Source organism: Podarcis cretensis (assembly GCF_951804945.1).
Source record: "Podarcis cretensis genome assembly, chromosome: 4".
Classification (NCBI taxonomy): Eukaryota; Metazoa; Chordata; class Lepidosauria; order Squamata; family Lacertidae; genus Podarcis; species Podarcis cretensis.
In genome coordinates, this window is record NC_137173.1 from 85,334,774 (window position 1) to 85,354,757 (window position 19,984).

At 42.3% G+C, this 19,984-nt stretch overlaps 1 protein-coding gene and 1 long non-coding RNA gene across 2 annotated transcripts in view; one reads left to right on the forward strand and one right to left on the reverse strand.

The window, feature by feature from the left end:
- PCCA (propionyl-CoA carboxylase subunit alpha) overlaps nt 1-19,984 on the reverse strand; it is a 222,637-nt gene that overhangs the window by 30,958 nt on the left and 171,695 nt on the right. The window lies entirely within an intron of this gene.
- LOC307214427 lies at nt 1,931-12,174 on the forward strand. The gene is made up of 4 exons (XR_013838074.1): nt 1,931-2,405; nt 7,068-7,166; nt 7,346-7,463; nt 8,934-12,174. It is a non-coding gene; the product is annotated as an uncharacterized lncRNA (long non-coding RNA).

Genomic DNA, 19,984 nt, shown 5'->3' on the forward strand with positions numbered 1-19,984 from the left:
CAGATGTTTTGCTTGAAATGAACCAGTGAACCTGAACTCTCTTATTAAGAATAGGCAAAGCTTTCATAGTTGGATCATCAAAAATGCATATGCAACATGGGAGAAATTTCTGTTGAACTTTACATAGTTTGGCTACTGCATGTTGTTCCTTGCTTAATCTACAGTATCTTTTGCTCCATAAGATGCACCTGACCATAAGACGCACCTAGTTTTTAGAGGAGGAAAACAAGAAGAAAAAAAATATTCAGAATCAAATGTTGTACTGAACTATTTAATAAACTACCGGCATATCAGAATAATATTTCAACCATGTAAAGTGAACAGCAGTCAACAGTAGCATTAAGAACCATCATCACTGTCATTAACAAATGAAGAGAGACTTTAAGGTTCGAGTTCTCTTCTAGTCTTCTGTGAACCCCAAGAACTCATCAGTGCTAGAGTCAGAATTTATGAAGCTCAGTTGCTCACAATCACTGACACCACTTTCTTCGCTATCTTCATATAAGATACCATCGTTTTTTCCATCCAAAGCAAAATGCCATATTTTTTGAATGACTGTACAACGGTTTCCTCCTTCACCGAGTGCCATGATGTTTTCCCCCATTCACAAACTTGAGTGATAGTGGGCCTCTTCATTCGTCCAGTAGGTGTCAGATCATGATTACCAGCAGCCATCCATTTGTTTTACTCTTCTCGCAAAAAAGACCTTAAATGGCTTGTTGATGGAAACATCTAGAGGTTGCAACTGACGGGTAAGACCTCCAGGAATTACAGCTAGATGAGTCTTCACTTCTTTAAAGCACTTTTTTGTAGTTTTCGTTAATATGTGCTCTAAACTGGTCAAGTACTAATAAGGCATGTTTTTTTCAAAAACCCTTCAGGACCACACTTTTTCAACCCATACTCTCATTACATTTTCTTCCTTCCATCCTTTCTGATGAACATGTACAACTCCTCTTGGAATCACTTCTTTTGGAAATGTTTTCCTTTTGAAAATTAACATGGGTGGCAATTTGGTGCCATCTGCACAGCAAGACAACACAACCGTGTAATGGGTTTTCTCATGTCCGGAGGTTTTCACAGCGATAGTTTTGGCACCTTTCAGATCAACAGTCCTATTAGATGGCACATCAAAGGGACTTCATCCATATTCCCAATCTGGCCAATTTCAAACCCATTTCTCTTCCTAGCATCAATTACAAATTTATGAAAAGACAGAATCTTAGATTCATATTCTTCTGGCATTTTTTTTGTACAATTCTAGTTTTGGTGCGCATAGCAAGGCCACATCGCCTCATAAACCTGTAGCACCATGATAGTGATCCAGTAAAATAATGAATGCCTTTCTCTACAGTAACGCGTTTGGCTTCATATATTATCATTTTAGTAAAGACTGAGAAGCCATTATTCCAGTGGTTTGTGATCCATTCTTTCATGGCCACGTCCAGCTGCGGCTACTTTGCAGCATTTCTACAAAAAGTGTGCTTACTTTTATCTGCTTTTTGCAGCTGATCCTCCTGTTTCCTCCACTCTCACCATTTTTTTTCCAGTTGGAGGTGGCCCAAAATGTCTCTCCGCTGCTCTGTTTCCATGCTCCTTAGCATATTTTACTACCTCTAGTTTAAAAGGAATCTTATATGCTAGTCTTTTCTGCTTTATCATCCTTGTATGTAGAATGTAGAATCCCTTCACCCACACGAGCCTCGCCCAAGGGGGCTGTGCGAGCGCCCATCCCAATGGGGCGGCCAAGCGCGGGGGCGGAGGGATTACACAGCTCCTGCTGTGCTTGCTTTACACCCATGTAAGCGGCTCCTTTCCTGCTTTGCTACTTTAAAGTGAGCCACGAAGGAGGGACGGATGGGAACCATGGCTCCCGTCCATCCCTCCTCCACGCAGCATTCGCTTCATAAGACGCACAGACATTTCCCCTTACTTTTTTGGAGGAAAAAAGTGCATCTTATGGAGCGAAAAATACGGTATATGTTCATATATACACAATTATTTATGAACCAAACTCAAACATTTAAATATTTTACTTTTGGGGGAAGATTACATAAAGTTGCAAATATAAGTGCATTTGTAACAAGAGAGTTTTCAACTCTTTTCTTCCCTGCTGAGCCAGTCTCTAAATTGAAGCTCTTTCTGCCAAGCATTTCACATTAAATTATGGAGTTTTCTCAAGGGCTAAAGAAAACAGTTATTAAGAGTGTGAGCTTTGGCCGTTATTTCACAAGTGAGTTAACCTCCATCCTCAGGGCAATATTTTGCAGCTGTTGTTTGAAGTGAGTCAGATTTTTGTTTTTGTTTTCCAATTAGACTTAATTTTAGTGTATAACACAGCTACAAACACAGTGCACAGAGCGGCAACCTATTTTCAGGGAGTCATCTTCCCCTCCCTGCTCCAGGTAATTAGAAAATTACATCTGATCATCTGATATTGATTTGGTCAACCAAAACTGGAAACGTCTGGGAGGTTGGGCAGTAAGGAAAAGGCTGGCATTTCAGTATTTAATTGAATATGAGATATGTTTATGTATTCTGAACCAACAAACAAAAATATAAGGCCAAGAATCAGTTCTGATTTATGCATTAATGCTTTTCTAATGCATTTATTATTTGTTTTACTGTATGGCATTTTAACATGTATTTGTCTGCATATTTTTTAATATTTTACATAAATGAAATGCTATCAATTTTCACATCCTTCACAGTTCAGCTGACTGATAAGTCTAGGAAGCAATAACAATTTGAGACCTGACACCCACCATCTTAGTGTTGAGCAGGCTAGGAGTTATTATTATATGAACACATGCTACTTGCACAGTTTAGGAGAGGATCTTTGAGCAAGTCATGACAACCCGATATATCATTATAGACTATGTGCATGCAAGGAATATTTTGCTTATTTATTTCTTACATTTATATACCACGTAATACCAGAATAATTTAAAGTGATTTACAAAAGATAAGCATTCCTGCCATATCCATATAACAACACTAAAACACAATAGTACCATATAGTACACTAAAATCCTAAAAAGACAAAGCAGCACTTTAATTACCTCTTAAGAGTCCTCTACTTCAAGAGAGGAGACCCACATAGGAACTGTATCTCTCAGGAGCAGCGCTGGCAATGCCACAAAATCCTATCGGATGTGGCAAATTGCTCTTATCAAGAAAGAGTAAGTTTACTCTGAGTTTTAAAAAGCTAACTTTGTTTGTGGATTGAACTTGCCTCATGATATCAAATAATTCCTGACGTTTAAATAATCAGTAGCGTATAATTAAATAACTACTCAAACTCAATTAATTTATCCTCTGCTCCACTTAGTTTAAAGATGGGATCAATATTATTTACCCTACCTGACAAACCAGTCTCCAGGCTTCACACAAGATTGATTCAACACCAGCAGGTAGTTATCAATTAATGTATTTTGCAGCAGAAAATGAACACAATCAATATTCAAAAAACACATGCTTTGTAGAATAGGAATGGTTACTGAAGTGAGTACTGAGTTTCACTCAAAAATCTCTTTCTATGAAGTTCATTGACCCTTTGCATTGCAGCATTTCCGCTAAAGAGAATAGGATTACAGCGATACCTTCTGGTCTATTTGCCTGCTACACATCGTTCTGGAGTGGGGAACAATCTGGTTCTGCTGGAAGTAGTCTAGTACAGTGGTACCTCGGGTTAAGAACTTAATTCGTTCTGGAGGTCCATTCTTAACCTGAAACTGTTCTTAACCACTTTAGCAAATGGGGCCTCCCACTATGCCACCACCGCATGATTTCTGTTCTCATCCTGAAGCAAAGTTTTTAACCCGAGGTACTATTTCTGGGCTAGCGGAGTCTGTAACCTGAAGCGTCTGTAACCCGAGGTACCACTATACAGGCGGTGAAGCACAAGAAAACCCCAACACACTTGCAGCCCTTTGTCACACCAAACATAATCACAACACAACAGGATCAGAAAGCCTATTAGTGTTTGTTTATATGCTCACAAAGTTGTTCAACTCCAAGTCCCATCAGCCTCAGCAAGAATGGGCAATGGTCAGGGATTATGGGAGTTGTAGTACAGAAACATATGGATGACCATAGATTTTCCAACTCCTAAGTTTACACAAAATTTAACAATAGTATATAGAAATGTTTATAGGGTTGTATCCATGTAAAGCCAATGATCAATGGTAGAGAATTAACAGAAATGTTATTGTGAACAGTGTGTAATCCTATGCTACTGATCATTTATTGAATGGATCTGGATACTACTATATAAATGAATATTTTTATCTAGTTATGACCAAGATTTGCATAATCACACTCACTGCGAACCAAACCATAGAAAATAATTCCTCATGCTGAGGGATGGTTTTGGATCGTGTTTCCTCCAGTGTTAGAAACTCAGCTATATAAGCTAATTGCTGAATGGCACCTTAAACCAAGTTGTGGTCGCCACATCGGAAGGTCTAGGCGCTATTTGCCCCCCACTGAATTTTTTTATTAGTATTACTATATTTCATTTCTACACTACTTTATATTTTAAAGAAAAAATATCAAAGTGGTTTACAACACATTAAAACATCAAATAAAACAATCCAGAATAAAACCAAGTTCAAGGAAAATATTTCAAGTGGCCTTCATGTCAATATAAAGGCACTCCTACACAGACACACCAAGCACTCCTGCTTTTTTAAAAATAGGCTCCCCCACATCAGGTAAATATAAATTTGGCTCTACACCTATTCAGAGAATGGTGAGAGCTGGGTTGAGACAGCAGCCAGAACTAGGGGGCACAAGGCAACAGGAAGAACCTAGAGTTTGGAGGGCTTCTCCAACAAATATCAGTAAGGTAAAGGGTAAAGGGACCCCTGACCACTAGGTCCAGTCGTGGCTGACTCTGGGGTTGCAGCGCTCATCTCGCTTTATTGGCCGAGGGAGCCAGCGTACAGCTTCCGGGTCATGTGGCCAGCATGACTAAGCCGCTTCTGGCAAACCAGAGCAGCACACGGAAACACCGTTTACCTTCCCGCCAGAGCGGTACCTATTTATCTACTTGCACTTTGAAGTGCTTTCAAACTGCTAGGTTGGCAGGAGCTGGGACCAAGCAACGGGAGCTCAGCCCATCACAGGGATTCGAACCGCCGACCTTCTGATCAGCAAGTCCTAGGCTCTGTGGTTTAACCCACAGCACCACCCACGTACCAAATATCAGTACTTGAGCCTTTATTTTTAACTTCCTATAAATGACCTAGAGTTAGGGGTAAGCAGTGGGGTGATACAATTTACCATTGACACCAAACTGTTCAGAGTGATAAGAAGAGAATGGAATTGTGAGTAGCTCAAGAAGGATCTTGCCAATCTGGGTGAATAGACGGTAAAATGGATAATGTGATTCAACTTATGTGTGAAGTGTTTTCTATGGGACATAAATGTGACTACTCTGCCTGGATCCAACCAACTGGGTTTTTAACTTTCTAAACACGATGCGGTGCCTGAAAGCATACTGAAAACTACTGGCTTACCTTTGTGTCCTCTATTATCACATGCTCACAATCCCTCAGAAAGAGGAACTCATTTATATTACAGGAAAATCAATCATTCGTCGTCCCCCCCCCCATTTTTAGATTAGATGAGATGGCCCTATTTGCTGGGCAGATCCTGTTCACCGTTCCTTAAAAAGGTAAAGGTACCCCTGCCCGTACGGGCCAGTCTTGACAGACTCTAGGGTTGTGCGCTCATCTCACTCTAGAGGCCGGGAGCCAGCACTGTCCGCAGACACTTCCGGGTCACGTGGCCTGCGTGACAAAGCTGCTCTGGCGAGCCAGCGCAGCACACACGGAAACGCTGTTTACCTTCCCGCTAGTAAGCGGTCCCTATTTATCTACTTGCACTTTGACATGCTTTCAAACTGCTAGGTTGGCAGGCGCTGGGACCGAGCAGCGGGAGCGCACCCCGCCGCGGGGATTCGAACCGCCGACCATGCGATCGGCAAGTCCTAGGCGCTGAGGTTTTACCCACAGCGCCACCCGCGTCCCTTCACCGTTCCTTATAATGAGTCAAAATGTCAAGCCTCTATATGAGAAGTTCAACTGATTCTTGAAACACATTGTGAACTTGCTAATAATTTAAAGACATGGAAGGGCTCTTTAAAACAGCAGCTTCAGTTTTACAAACAAAAGCAAGCCACCTGAGACCAGAGAGGACAGGATATGAGCTACTTATAGCAACCAGCGAACAAGAATAGCAGGAAGGCTGCTTATTTTGTTGTAGCAAAGGCCTTTGAAGCAAACAATTTATTAAACATCATAATAGTCGAAACAAAATCTTTGAAGGCAGGTTATCCTTCTCTACACCACGTCCCGTTGCGAGAGAATTGCTTCCTTTTCCTTGTTGGGTTTTTTTCATTTGTGACACTGACACCCAAATTATTTTCCTGAGCAACTTGTGTGAGCTGCTCCTTCTGATGTTAACAAGAATAATCGATCCAAACTCTCTCTCTCTCTCTGTGTGTGTGTGTGTGTGTGTGTGTGACAGGTTTAACTATTTCAGAAGCATAGCGACAATAGAAATTGTGCTGCTTTTCCAGCAACTGGGATATAACTGGAATAAATAAATATTGCCTTCATTGAAAAGGTAGTATCTATAACATAACAGCACAGTGAGATCATTTCAATATGACTTCATTTTTCATATTTTAATTAAAAAGTGACTATTAACACCTTTAATTTACTAGTAAGGTAAAGGTAAAGGTACCCCTGCCCGTACGGGCCAGTCTTGACAGACTCTGGGGTTGTGCGCCCATCTCACTCAAGAGGCCAGGGGCCAGCGCTGTCCGGAGACACTTCCGGGTCACGTGGCCAGCGTGACATCGCTGCTCTGGCGAGCCAGAGCCGCACACGGAAACGCTGTTTACCTTAACCCACAGCGCCACCTGCGTCCCTTAATTTACTAGTAGTCACATTTTATTTGTTTATTCTGCTGATTAAAAACATTTCTCTCTTCTTTTCTCTTCCCACCCCCCCCCCTTGTCTCTTGCATAAAATCACCCTTCTTCACCTACCTATCAGTATAACAATCCTCATCAATAAACTCATAAGGAATTGCTTTGTCTTGCAGAATCCCAGCCTGGCCACATGGAACATCATACAGAATTATACCTGGGGATTGTAAGTATTTACTCATTTGTTGTATGCTTCCCTCCAATAAAGCAAGGGCAGTTGAAGAGTGCCTTACTAGTAACACCCTCACTCAGTTATTTGCTCTCAAATACCCAAGGTCAGAGATTGTTCTGCCGCTGCCAAATATTACTCATTCCTGTCCCTCTCTTTCTCTTTTCTCTCTATAGGCTGCACTCCAGGTTCAGTGCAATGCACAACATCAATGTAGCCCGCCTGCCTGGATTGGCTCTACCCATGCCAAGGAGTTGGTTATGTTACCTTGGATGCTGGAGGAACAGAAGCTGGGTTGCTATATACAGTCATACCTTGGGATAAATACGCTTCAGGTTGAGCGCTTTCGGGTTGCACTCTGTGGCGACCCGGAAGTAACAGAGCACGTTACTTCCGGGTTTCACCGCTCATGGATGTGCAGACGGTCAAAATGACATCATGCGCATGTGTGGAAACGGCGAAACGCGACCCGTGCTGTCGCGTCTTACGTTCTGTTCAGGATGCGAACAGGGCTCCGGAACGGATCCCGTTCGCATCCCGAGGTACCACTGTATAGTCTTTGGTGTTTGTACTTCTTTCATTTCCTTTTCATGCTCAAGAGCACATACAACCCAAAGATGTGCTGACTTTAAGACCATGTGAGCTGGCTTCTGATATGGCAGGAATGTAAGACTGTCTTGCCCATTGTACACTACATTAAATTGCAAATCATGTACCACCTCAGTCAGAAACAGCTGAAGATTCCTTGAAGGTTGTCTACTTTCAAACAGGCATTCTCTGCCACTAAGATGGAACCATTTCCAGATTCACACATATGAAAAACATCCAATAGACCAGGAATGGGGAACCTGTGGCCCTCCAGATGTTGCGGGACTACAACTCCCATCATTCCCGATCATTGGACATGCTGACAGGGGCTGATGGGTGTCAGAGTTCAACAACAGCTGGAGGGCCAAAATTTCCCCATCCCAGTTATAGACTCAAACAGGTGCTTCAGTTGTTTGAAGAATCTGTTTTTCATGGCTCGGGCTAATACTTCCTGGCTAGTCACCTTCCTTCTACTTGCCATTTACCTTTTAATTGCCAAACGCTGAACTCATTAAGTCCAACACCTTGTCCCTGTGCAGAAACATTCTAGTAAGAATACTTAGGATCCATCAATGTTCAATTAGTTCCACATGTTTACGTTTTGGCAGGTGAAATGTCACCCAACAAATGTCTGGAGGCTTGGCTATCACCACCCCACCCCATAATGAAAATCAGCTCAACCTCCAGTTGTAGAACAGTCACAGGTTCCAACAGGAAATAAGAAAAATTATCAGTACATTGTGCACAGACCAGGGCATTACCTTGCAACACTTTTTACAGAACTAACCTCACAGGGTAGGAATTAGTGGCCTGGAATCTTCCTCTCACCCCCTGTGTTTTTACAGCTGGGCCTTGTTACATGTAATACTACTATATCCCTTAAACTGTATGAAACAAGCCAGTTGAACAAACATAAACAGATGCAATTGTGAAGTACTTTTTCTTTAAAAAAAAGAGAGAGAGATCAATATTCTACACCCTTTTGGCAAATATGTATACTAGCCATACTTTCAAAGAGAAATGCCTTTTCATAGTAAAGGAATCTGTGAGGTAGCTGTCCAGCACTTTGCAACAAATTATTTCGAACCCCCATTTGGAATGAATCTCAACACATTCCAGGAACCCCATAAACAAAGACAACATGTGCAATGTTAACTTTCTCTTTTATGCTGACAGCTTTTCTTCTCCTACCCTCGGCATAATGACCTTCCTGCACAGTGTGTGTTGCCATAAAAAGAAACAGAGCCCTGTAAAATTAGAGGAACTGTTTAATATCAAACTGTTTTATCTAAGGAAGACACCAACTCCAAGGTAAACACCAAAGAAAAGGTACATGAATTAGAAGTATTTGTTTTTGCTGCTGATTCTTTGACTTTACATTGTTCAAATAAACCCAGCCAGGCTTTAGTTATACCTTACAGAGAATGTAAGAATGTTAGCCCAGAAAACATTTGACAGTATAAGGTTGGAACTGCATGACATTTTTTGATCTTCTCCATGTTACAAAAAGGGGGGAAAGCACTTCAGCACTTTTGCACAAGAACTGCAATGAGACATTAAGACAAAGCCTGAGCAGCATTGTAAACCAAAACAGAAAATGGTAGAACATAGATTATCACCAGGCAGATGGCAAAATTAATTGTGCCAGAAGAAAGGGCTGCATTTTATTAAAGGGGGGATGTGACTCAGGATTCTAACTTAACATTCAATTGACTATAATAATCTATCAGAATGAGATTGATGACACAACTGAATGTTATTGCTGTTGTCACAGGCTTGTATTAAAATGGAAATCCCCTTAGCTTACTACTTGCATCAAAATGTTTATTGAAAGAAAAGCCTTATTTAAGTTAATAAAAATAGAAACATTCTTAATTCATAGCTTGACTAATGTTGCAATGAAAGGTGGGTTAGAAATCCCATCTTCTGTATCAAATGCAGCAGCTTCCACCATAACAGCAGGTATATAACACTGTTTCAAGAAGTTAACAAACACTCACTAACTAAACACACTACAAAACACAACTGGTACTCACCTGAAGGGTAGATTTCTCTTGTACTTATTGGGTTGGCCTGTATGGTTCCACCTGGTGAATGAAGGCAAAAGTAGGCTTTTGGGACACAGCCGTCTCCCCACTCAGTTTTGTGGACTTGCCAAGCTCAAACAGTCCACAGAGTCTCAACACAATATGTAAGGAAAAAACCAACAATACAACCTACTGAAGCATTGCAGTCCAAATTAGAGTGAGGCCCCAATGACCCTATGATGGCAAGAGAAATCCACCCTGCAGGTGAGTACCATAGGGTCACTGAATTGGGACATCCCAACTGCAACTGTCAGAGGTAACACAGGAGAACCTATTGAATGACCCTCCAGCCAAATGCTGCAACAAAATATGAGAAGGCATATTATAGGAGTTAGGCGATGCTCATGTGGCCAACAGCTGACCTCTAATATTGTTTTGAGGATCCAGAGGTCTGTCGCCATCCCCTGCCAGGTGCTGAGAAAGGACTGAAGCCCACCCCCACTTTCTGGTGTCATTGGTTCGGCTATGGAGCATTTGTTGCCCTGCTGCTGTTGTGTGTGTTGGATTGGGTGGGTGGGAGAGATAACGAGATTTGTTCCATATTTGTTTGGGTGGTAGTTGTGGTACCTGCCTTGAGGGCCACAGTTCTGAAATGACTGGTTCTGTTGGTATCATCTGCAGCAACGCTTCTTTTCACAGTGTGTGACTAGGACCTCTTGATTCAAGTAAGAGATTCCCTGGTAAAGACAGAAGCTGTTCATGCTGCACAGATGGCAAGGGCAAATGTCTCATGTACTCATCGCACAGTGAAATCCTGGTGCCTTTCTATGATGTTGTTTAGCTAGCCATCACCATCCTTAGGCAGGAGAGATCTCAAAACTGGTATAGAAACGGGTGTCCTTCAAAAGATTCAGAAATGCTGCATCCAGGGTGTAGTATTTATTAACCAGGGCTAGCAGTTTCTTATATTGCATAGGGTTGGTTCATTCAGCCTGGAGTTGGTATGAATTTGCTGGAGGTCTGCGGTTCTGGGAGCACCGCTGCCCCCTTAAATGGTGCTGGAGTGGTTTCTGATGGGGCAGTATTGACCGTTAGGGAGACTACAGAGCAAGACAGTAATGGCAAAAAGTGGTCATCCAGGAGGAGTTGATGGGATGGTTGCTGCTCAGCCACAGATCCATGGCTCCATTCCCCTACATCCAGTTCAGGAATGGAAAAGGGGTCAGTCCCTGGTGAAGGTAAGGCCCGAGAGCTGCCCAGCTCCCCAGGATCAATGATAGCCAATATGAAAGGATTAAGAGAGCATAGTTTCTTCTGGCTATGTGAAGTAGGCCTATGTGGCCTACTGCACCTGTTGTATTCCATCCTGCTGGGAATCAGGCTGCTTCTAAGGAAATGGAGCCCAGGAAGGCCTCCTGTCTCAGGGTGTCCTCTGTTAGTTGGAAGCCCCCCAGGGCAGGCATCATCGCAAAGGGTATGGAGCACTGGTGGATGAGACAAAGTGGGAGGGGAGCCCCCATAAATTCTTCAGAAGATACTGAAGAATGAAGACTACAGGGATCTGAGAGGCAGGGTCCTCACCCCACCCCCAAATCTGATCAGTTGTGAGGAGAGGTGCACTTGGGTCCCTGGGCTAGGCTCGCTATGCAGGAGAAGGGGCAATGCAAATGTGGGTATGTGGCGTGACCTGCTTCAGGCGCTTTCTCTTCCGCAGGGCCTTGCAAGCTACCAAGGGGCACATGGGAGGACAGGCCTTATCGAAGGCCAAAAGCCAGGGCTCAATTAGTCACAGAAGCGCTCAGACACAGTCCATATGACCACAGGTGGGCTGCGTCAATTCAAGCACCTCCTTCCTGAAGTGTCAATAGGGAGAGGGAAAGGAGAAGGAAAGAGGGAAGACTTTTAAAAGTTCGTATGTTTGAAGGTTTTTTTTAAGACTGAGTTAAGGAAGGGGAATAGAAAAGTCAGAAGGATCTGTGAAGGGTGGGAAAGGGTTAGAGGAAGGCGACCGCTAAAGAGGGAAGTGAGAGAGGGTAAAGAACAGAGTATAAAGGAAATTTTAACAAGCCTCAAACAAAGAAAAGTGGGTGCTTGTGTGACTGCTTCGTGGGAGGCAGAAGCAAAACTGAGTAGAGAGACACCTATGTCCCAAAAGTCCACTTCTGCCCTCATCCACCAGGTGGAACCATAAAACCCAACCTGGTAACCGTATGATGGCAATAGGAAATTTCTGGGAAGACTTAAAGGTGTTCAAAACCTTCACTACTTGCTCCACAGAAAACTAATCTATTAAGAACATGGGGAAATCACAGGCCCAGGACAAAGGCATTAAGTGTACTTAATTTCAGCCCCAAAAGATGTGGCTTCATCATTTCTCTAGTTCAGTCACTGGTCATCTTATTTTGTGGCAGAGGATAGTCAGACATGGTGACACTTCTATTATTCATTCACATGCCAGAAGTTCCAGATATTAATGCTGCAGACTTAGTAATTAATTAAATTATTAATTAGATTTATATCCTGCTCTTCCTCTCAAAGGAGCCAAGGGTAGCTGCATGCATGGGTCATGCATGTGACTCTTAATCTCAGGGTTGTGGCTTTGAGTCCCATGCTGGGTGAAAGATTCCTACATTGCAAGGGTTGGATAACCCCTGTGGTCCCTTCCAACTCTACAAATCTGTGAAGGCCTTTGACTTTCTGAGTGGGCTACAGAGAGGGCAAGGAAGTATTTTTCAAGCAGTCACACAATGCTGTAAAAATCATCTATGTTCTCTGTAACTCTAGCAACAGAGCTTCTAGCTCCAGCATCTATGGGAACTAAACGACAGCTTTGTGATGTCAGTAGGATTGGATTGAATCGCTTAGCTGAGTTTCTCTGAGTTGGCTAGAAACCCGAGAGAAGGGAACAAGCGTGATTATGCACAGCTGAGCAAGCACAGTGCTGAGAGCTCTAACTCTGTGATATGCTGCTCACCGCTGGTGTTCTGCAGTAAAAATGTTTACCATCTGTGTCAGTCCTGAGCTGCTATGCAGCCCTTAACTCACTATAAAATAAGAAGTTGGGGGGGGGGGGGTAGGGAAGAGGACCACTTCTAAACCAAAAATTGCTTGAAATTCAGAATTTTATACACATCTCAAGAGAAAATCTCCACACCTCGCCAAACAAAACCAGTTCTGAGCTAACCCTTCCAAGTTTAATACTTCATAAATGAGAACAGAGTGTGCATGCACAGATTCACAAATATTTTGCTCCAGAGCCCTTAAAAAAAATCAGGGAGCAATAAGAGCAATTAAATAAAGGGGGAAATGCCCTTAGCTTACTAATGAGTCCATTCTACTGTATTTAAAGCTACAGAAATTAACATACTGGTTCAATTTCCATACAAGTGTAAAATCAGGTATTTAACACTGCTGATCAACTCCTGCAGTTTTGTTGGAGTTGAAAGGTGTCGTTCTTGCGCAGCATACAATACATTCTACCCCCCTAGGTAATTGGCTATAGAAAAGCTCTGAAACTGCAACACTAATTGTGTGACATCAGAAAATTAGTCCAGGAACCATGCCATACAGCTTTTCTATGTTTTCCTGGTTTCACGCCAACTCAAAACAAACAATACATTGGCTTTCCCACTACCTGTTTGCTCAGCTAACAAGGCTATGAGATCTGCCAAGCTAAACAGCAGCTCGGTGATCCGGTGTAAAAGTCCATCAAACCAAATTGTAGGAAATGGCACACCATTACATAGTTCAAATCTGTGGTGAGAAGCATGTGTAGCTTTTATTATAGAAGACCCTCCTTAAAAAGCACCTGTACAATTTCTGATACACTGAGTTAAACTATCCATCAGCTGTGCATGGCTGCCACCAACCCTGCTAGTTTTGCGGTGCCTATGAGCCTACAATAACTCTGAAGGTGTCCAGCACTGGGCAATCTGCACATTACACAGTGGGTGCTCAGCTTTCCATTCTGTGGGTCTCAACTATGCAGGCCAGCACTACAACCTACGGTCTCCCTCTAACTCCCTCACTTCGCCTACATGCATAGAAAGGAACTTGAGTGTGATCCTTCCCTTTACTGGGTAATTTGGTTAAAAATTACAACTCAGTAGAACACATGAGGGATGCGGGTGGCACTGTGGGTTAAACCACAGAGACTAGGACTTGCCAATCAGAAGGTCGGCGGTTCGAATCCCCGCAATGGGATGAGCTCCCGTTACTCGGTCCCTGATCCTGCCAACCTAGCAGTTCAAAAGCACGTCAAAGTGCAAGTAGATAAATAGGTACCGCTCCGGCAGAAAGGTAAGCGGCGTTTCCATGCGCTGCTCTGGTTCATGCTGGCCACATGACCCGGAAGCTGTACGCTGGCTCTCTCGGCCAATAAAGCGACCCCAGAGTGGGTCACGACTGGACCTAACGGTCAGGGGTCCTTTACTTAGAACACATGAGGACAAATACTATGGAGGGGGTCATGTGTGCTGGCTGCACCCCATTTCCCCACCTGACCTTCACTCTTCTGCTGCTTTCTATTGTACCTGATCCTTCAATCTTCGAAGATTCAATTATTAGAAAACTGCAGTAAGCAAAACAAACAATTCCTGCATTGTTTTGCAGCAGTATCTCAGTGATAAAAGGGTCTTGAAGCAAATGCAGATCACTTAAACTATATTCCATAACAAACTTGCATTGCAAAGGAGGAACATGAAACTTTAGGGGATGCATTCCAGTACCCCATCCTGCAAATGGAAGCCAACCCGAGGATTCCCTTTGGCACAATGGGAATTCTGTCCACATGTGCTCCTCACAGTTCCCCCTATTCAGTCTGGATGGTTGAGGAAACTCCCAGAAGAGATTTAGGGGGTGTAGAGAAGAGAGGAGATGGTTCCAGCCTGCAACAAAAATCCTTGTGCTGATGGAACTGTAGCCTTAGTGCTATGTTGAATACAAGGTCTTTTGTAATCAGTTTGTTATTAGTGTTCCTTAAGAGTAAAAGGCATTTACTCTAGATGCGGATAAATATTATCTAGTCATGTTCTTGTGGAAATCTCAAGTTGCCAATACTAAGTTCCTTTGAATTCTCTCATTACGTTTTCTTCAAGACTTATGACACGCTTGCTGTTCTTGTATTACTCAGCACTTGCTGTAGTGAACTAGAATCTAGGTAATGGGTTGGAAATATTAATCCCAAAATAAACTTGGCACTTCAATCCTGTTCACCCACACTGGTGAAAACAGTAGCTTTTGCCACTGAATCTACTGAGGCATTCTAACCTGGCAGGCAAGACACAAATATACACATTTCCATGCTTCTTGTGACGAGATGGTGAAGGACTGCATTAGCTTTCTTAGCTCCAAAAGGCACATACGTCTCCTTCCTACACTTCACAGCCGACAACAGGTACACTCATAGACACCCACAGAGCCTCACAATAAGCATCACTGACTGTTGTCTTCCTCCCCATTCCTGGACCCCAGCCAGAAAGGCTGGGTAAATATCTCTGGCAGGATAATGAATAGTGAGGAGAGAGGATGAAAGTTGAAAAAGCAGAGGTTATAGGGAAGACACTATATGACAACTAGTACACTCCCCCCCCCAACAGTGTGACAATGAAGAAATTGCAGCACCCTATTGCAATGCATATGCAATGGGACACGGGTGGTGCTGTGGGTTAAACCACAGAGCCTAGGACTTGCCGATCGGAAGGTTGGCGGTTCGAATCCCCGTAATGGGGTGAGCTCCCGTTGCTCTCTCCCAGCTCCTGCCAACCTAGCAGTTCAAAAGCACGTCAAAGTGCAAGTAGATAAATACGTACCGCTCCGGTGGGAAGGTAAACGGTGTTTCCATGTGCTGCTCTGGTTCGCCAGAAGCGGCTTAGTCAAGCTGTATGCTGGCTCCCTCGGCCAATAAAGCGAGATGAGCGCCCCAACCCCAGAGTCGGTCACAACTGGACCTAATGGTCAGGGGTCCCTTTATAATGCAGTGCATATGTCAAAGAAAGGTGCTGTCACTGCAAATGAAACTCACCAGTGGGCACACACTTGCTCTCATAGAGAACACACTTAGTTTTCTCAAAAGACAGACAGTTCTAGGGATTGAAAGAATACTTATAGTGCGGGTTGTGGATGTTGCCACCAGTCTTGCTTCATTCAGAAGCACAGCTTATGAGTAAGTCCACTCTAGAGAAAACTCCAGAAGTCTTGACTGCCAATTGTACTCAGACTACAAGTACATGGACTGCACCTGAGGGAACAATGTGTGTTGTTGATAAGGTAGGACTCCTCTACCTTATTCCATGGACAAAAGGAAGGAACATACAAAAACATGCTCGGTCAGCATGGAACCTACATTAAGTGGCACTATGGTAACGCCACAAAGAAAAGCTGGGAGATACCTGAAAAACAACAGTTACACTGAGATCTATGCTGAAGAAGTTGCAAAATTCTCCCCTTTGCTCATGCTTCAAGTGATTGCAATAAAATTAGCCCCATTTTTTGAAAGATTAAAATGTTAATATGCCATCTTCTGAGAAACAAAAATAGGTGACTTTGGTAAAAATAACACTTCACTGAAAAGCAACTGACAGAAGTTGGGTGTAAAATACTACCATCCGTAAATAAAGGGAATGAAAAAAATCTAGACCTTGATAGTCCAAGATATGAAACGTATGAGAAAAATCTCTGCTGCAAAAAAGGAGCTTGAGCTTCCATGTCTACCTCTAGAAGTCAAGGCAGCAAAGTACTGTTTGTGGGGGACACATTCCCAAGGTGTGAGGTGGAGAACATTTGGAGATAGTAAACTAGGTCCAAAGAGAGGGTGACGGGCAACTACTGCTCGTAACTACAAAGAAACATCTTGCACCAAAAAAGTTGCCGGAAACAATTTGTTGCCCCTGCAAAATCATAGGTTTTAGTGTGAATGAACCATGTTCTAAATGATGCCATAGCGGATTTACAATCTTGCATGCTCAATGGTTTTTGCAAGCACAGCAGTGTAAGTGCATGAACAAATATACCAGCAGTTCTTGGGGGGCGGGGGAGAGAAAAATTAGTAGTACCAGTGTATATATACATGACTCCACACTGGTTTAATTTCAAATGATTTTTTCTTAGTAAGCTGTTGGGATTTCTATTTAGGGCCATTATGGTTTTCACGAATGCTCAGTATCCTAAAATGCACATGGATGTTGGTAAACTTTGAATAGTCAACACAAAAGCATGTCCAGAGAAAAATAAAATTAGAATAAAACTTCTGCAGTAAGGTAACAGGAAAGGCAATTATGGACTTTTCTCTGTTATACTACTACACTGAACACAGTGGAACCTACTTCTGAGTAAGCATGTATAAGATTGTGTTGTTAGGCTAATGAAAATATTAAAGAGTAGACTTTTTTGTAAGCTAATGACATAGTAAAGTGACAGTAACAATGTTCTTTTTTAATAGTCACACAGAGAACCTGTGTGCACAGAGACTAATTAAAAAAGGGGGTCACAAAAAGGGGGGGTGGCTCCCCAAATCAACACAGACTGTGGAAACTTCACACTGGACTTCAAGCATCTGGCATTGTGTGGCTCCCCATTCTTCCTCCAGACTCTGGGTTCTTGGTTTCCAAATGAGATGTAAAAGCTGCTCTCATCAGAAAAGAGATTTGGGGAGCTATGTCATCAGCTGGTGTTGGTCCACTGTGCTTCATTAAGTCCAGGGTCAACACAGCTGTCTACCAGGAGATTTTGGAGCACTTCATGCTTCCTTCTGCAGATGAGCTTTATGGGGATGTTGACTTCATTTTCCAGCAGGACTTTGGCACCTGCCGACACTGCCAAAAGTACCAAAACCTGGTTCAATGCCCATGGGATTACTGTGCTTGATTGGCCAGCAAACTCGCCTGACCTGAACCCCACTGAGAATCTATGGGGCATTGCCAAGAGAAAGATGAAAGACACAAGACCGAGCAATGCAGAAGAGCTGAAGGCTGCTATTGAAGCATCCTGGTCTTCCATAACACCTCAGCAGTGCCAGAGGATGATAGCATCCATGCCATGCCACATTGAGGCAGTAATTGAAGCAAAAGGGGCCCAAACCAAGCACTGAGTACATATGCATGCTTCTATTTCTCAGAGGTCCAATATTGCTCTATTTGCAGTCCTTGTTGTGCTGATTTCATTTAATATTCTAATTTTCTGATATTGTTAATTTGGGGTTTTCATCAGCTGTACGTCATGATCATCACAATTACAACAAATAAAGGCTTGACATATCTCACTTTACATGTCATGAGTCTCTCTCATTTATTAGTTTCATCTTTTAAGTTGAACTACTGAAATAAATGAACTTTTCCACGATATTCTAATTTTCTGAGTTTCACCTGTATGTGGGAGAGGCTGGGAGCCTGGCAGGCATCTCTTCATTTATTTTCTGAAATTATACTATCACCCAACTGGAAGATCACCTGACCCTAAGGGTCAAGGAGGCCAAGATTCCAAATTGGTGCTTGGGAAAACATGCTTGACATTTGGGATATGGATCCTATTTAATCAGTCCCTTGGCTCTACAGTTCCCTATTTCTTTAGGAAAAGCCGATAAAATACATACACAACAGAATCCACTCATGTCTGATGCTAATCTGTGCTTAACCTTCTCTACAGCTTCCACCCCCTTCCAGCTGGATTTTGACAGGTTAAGAAGTATCAGCCTGTCACAACTCTTCATTCTGAACAGTGTGTGCAGTTTTATTCCATCCCTTCTCAGAGAAGAACCAGTAATTCCATTCCTTCCTTAAATTCAGGATTGACAGTTCGAAGTGCTTAGAAAAAGAATCATCCAATATTCCTGTGCCTCTGTTTAATACTAGTCAAGGCGATCCGTATAAATACTTACACCAAAATTCACTTTATATTTTGTCTTGCATTGTCTCCAAATGTGTATGTGCTTAAAAAACACCCAGAGATCACACATTTTGAACAGAGGTGTTTAAAGTATTACTAGCAATTTTTGTCTCCTCGTGTGTATCATAAAGGGACTTACCGTAAGTTATAATATAGGAACAATCACTAGAAGGGGTTAAATTTGCTCCTGCACGATGTCCTTCTATACTCCAGTTCTAGGGCACTACTTGTATTCCAACTTTGTTATTACTGAATTTCTTTGTTACATCCCCATTACCGCTTCTTAGCCTTTTTTCCCCCCAGATAAGCAAGAGACACAGGAAGGAACCTGTATGAATGTGCTGCTCACATTACAATTTGCTATGCTAATGTTTACTGAGCCTTGGACTGATATTCAGGAGATGGACCACACGTGCATGATATTTCCTATGCTAATCAAGACCTACCACAAAAGCTCTGCTTTGTTACTTCCTTTGGGAAAAAAACACTGGATAGCGCTGCGTGATACTCAATAAATATAACATGGCAAGGATAAACTTGGCCAAGCTGAAGAGATGAATAATCTTATTTTTAATTTACTTAACATATTTTAACTGCCTCTTGGCTCTCTATTAAAACCTCATAAATTGGCCTTTGCTAAATGCTAATGAAAGTTACCCTTTCATTGCTATGGCAAAGGAAATTCAGTATCTGCTGCTCTGTAATATTCCCCACCCTTGCGCCTGCTGCTTCATTTACTTAGAAAATAAGTGGGCAAACGTGACCATTCCTTCCCTTCAACCATAATTATGTATGGTCTGTTTCTTGAAATTTCCTTCACCATAGTACTGAACTGGTAAACTTAATTGGCATTCAGCTAATGGTCTTAGGGCCATTTCAAACACAAACAGAGGGGGAAATATGTATGCACTGCATAGTTCAGAAAAATAGTCAAAATACTACTGAAATTACCTTTCCATTACTTCCGGAATGAATTATTACACCCAATTTTACTAATTTCACTGACCAGTATTCAGCAAAGAGATGGGTCTGACCTATCCTCCTTCCTATCATCATCACAGTTCAGGTGAAACGAACCACAGAGATCACATTTTTACAAATGCTAAGTTTCCAGAATAAAAAATATTCCACACTCCAACCATATGTGTAAAAGCATTTCCGAAAAAAATAGAAATAAAATGTCTCCCAAAATAAAATGGCATTTCAGATGCAATAGGAATAATTAGTGGCACTTTGCAAAAATTTAAAAAATAAAAACAGAACCAGGTATAATTTGAGGGTAGTGTGCATTTAGCAACATTGGTCTATCCTAAAAATAAG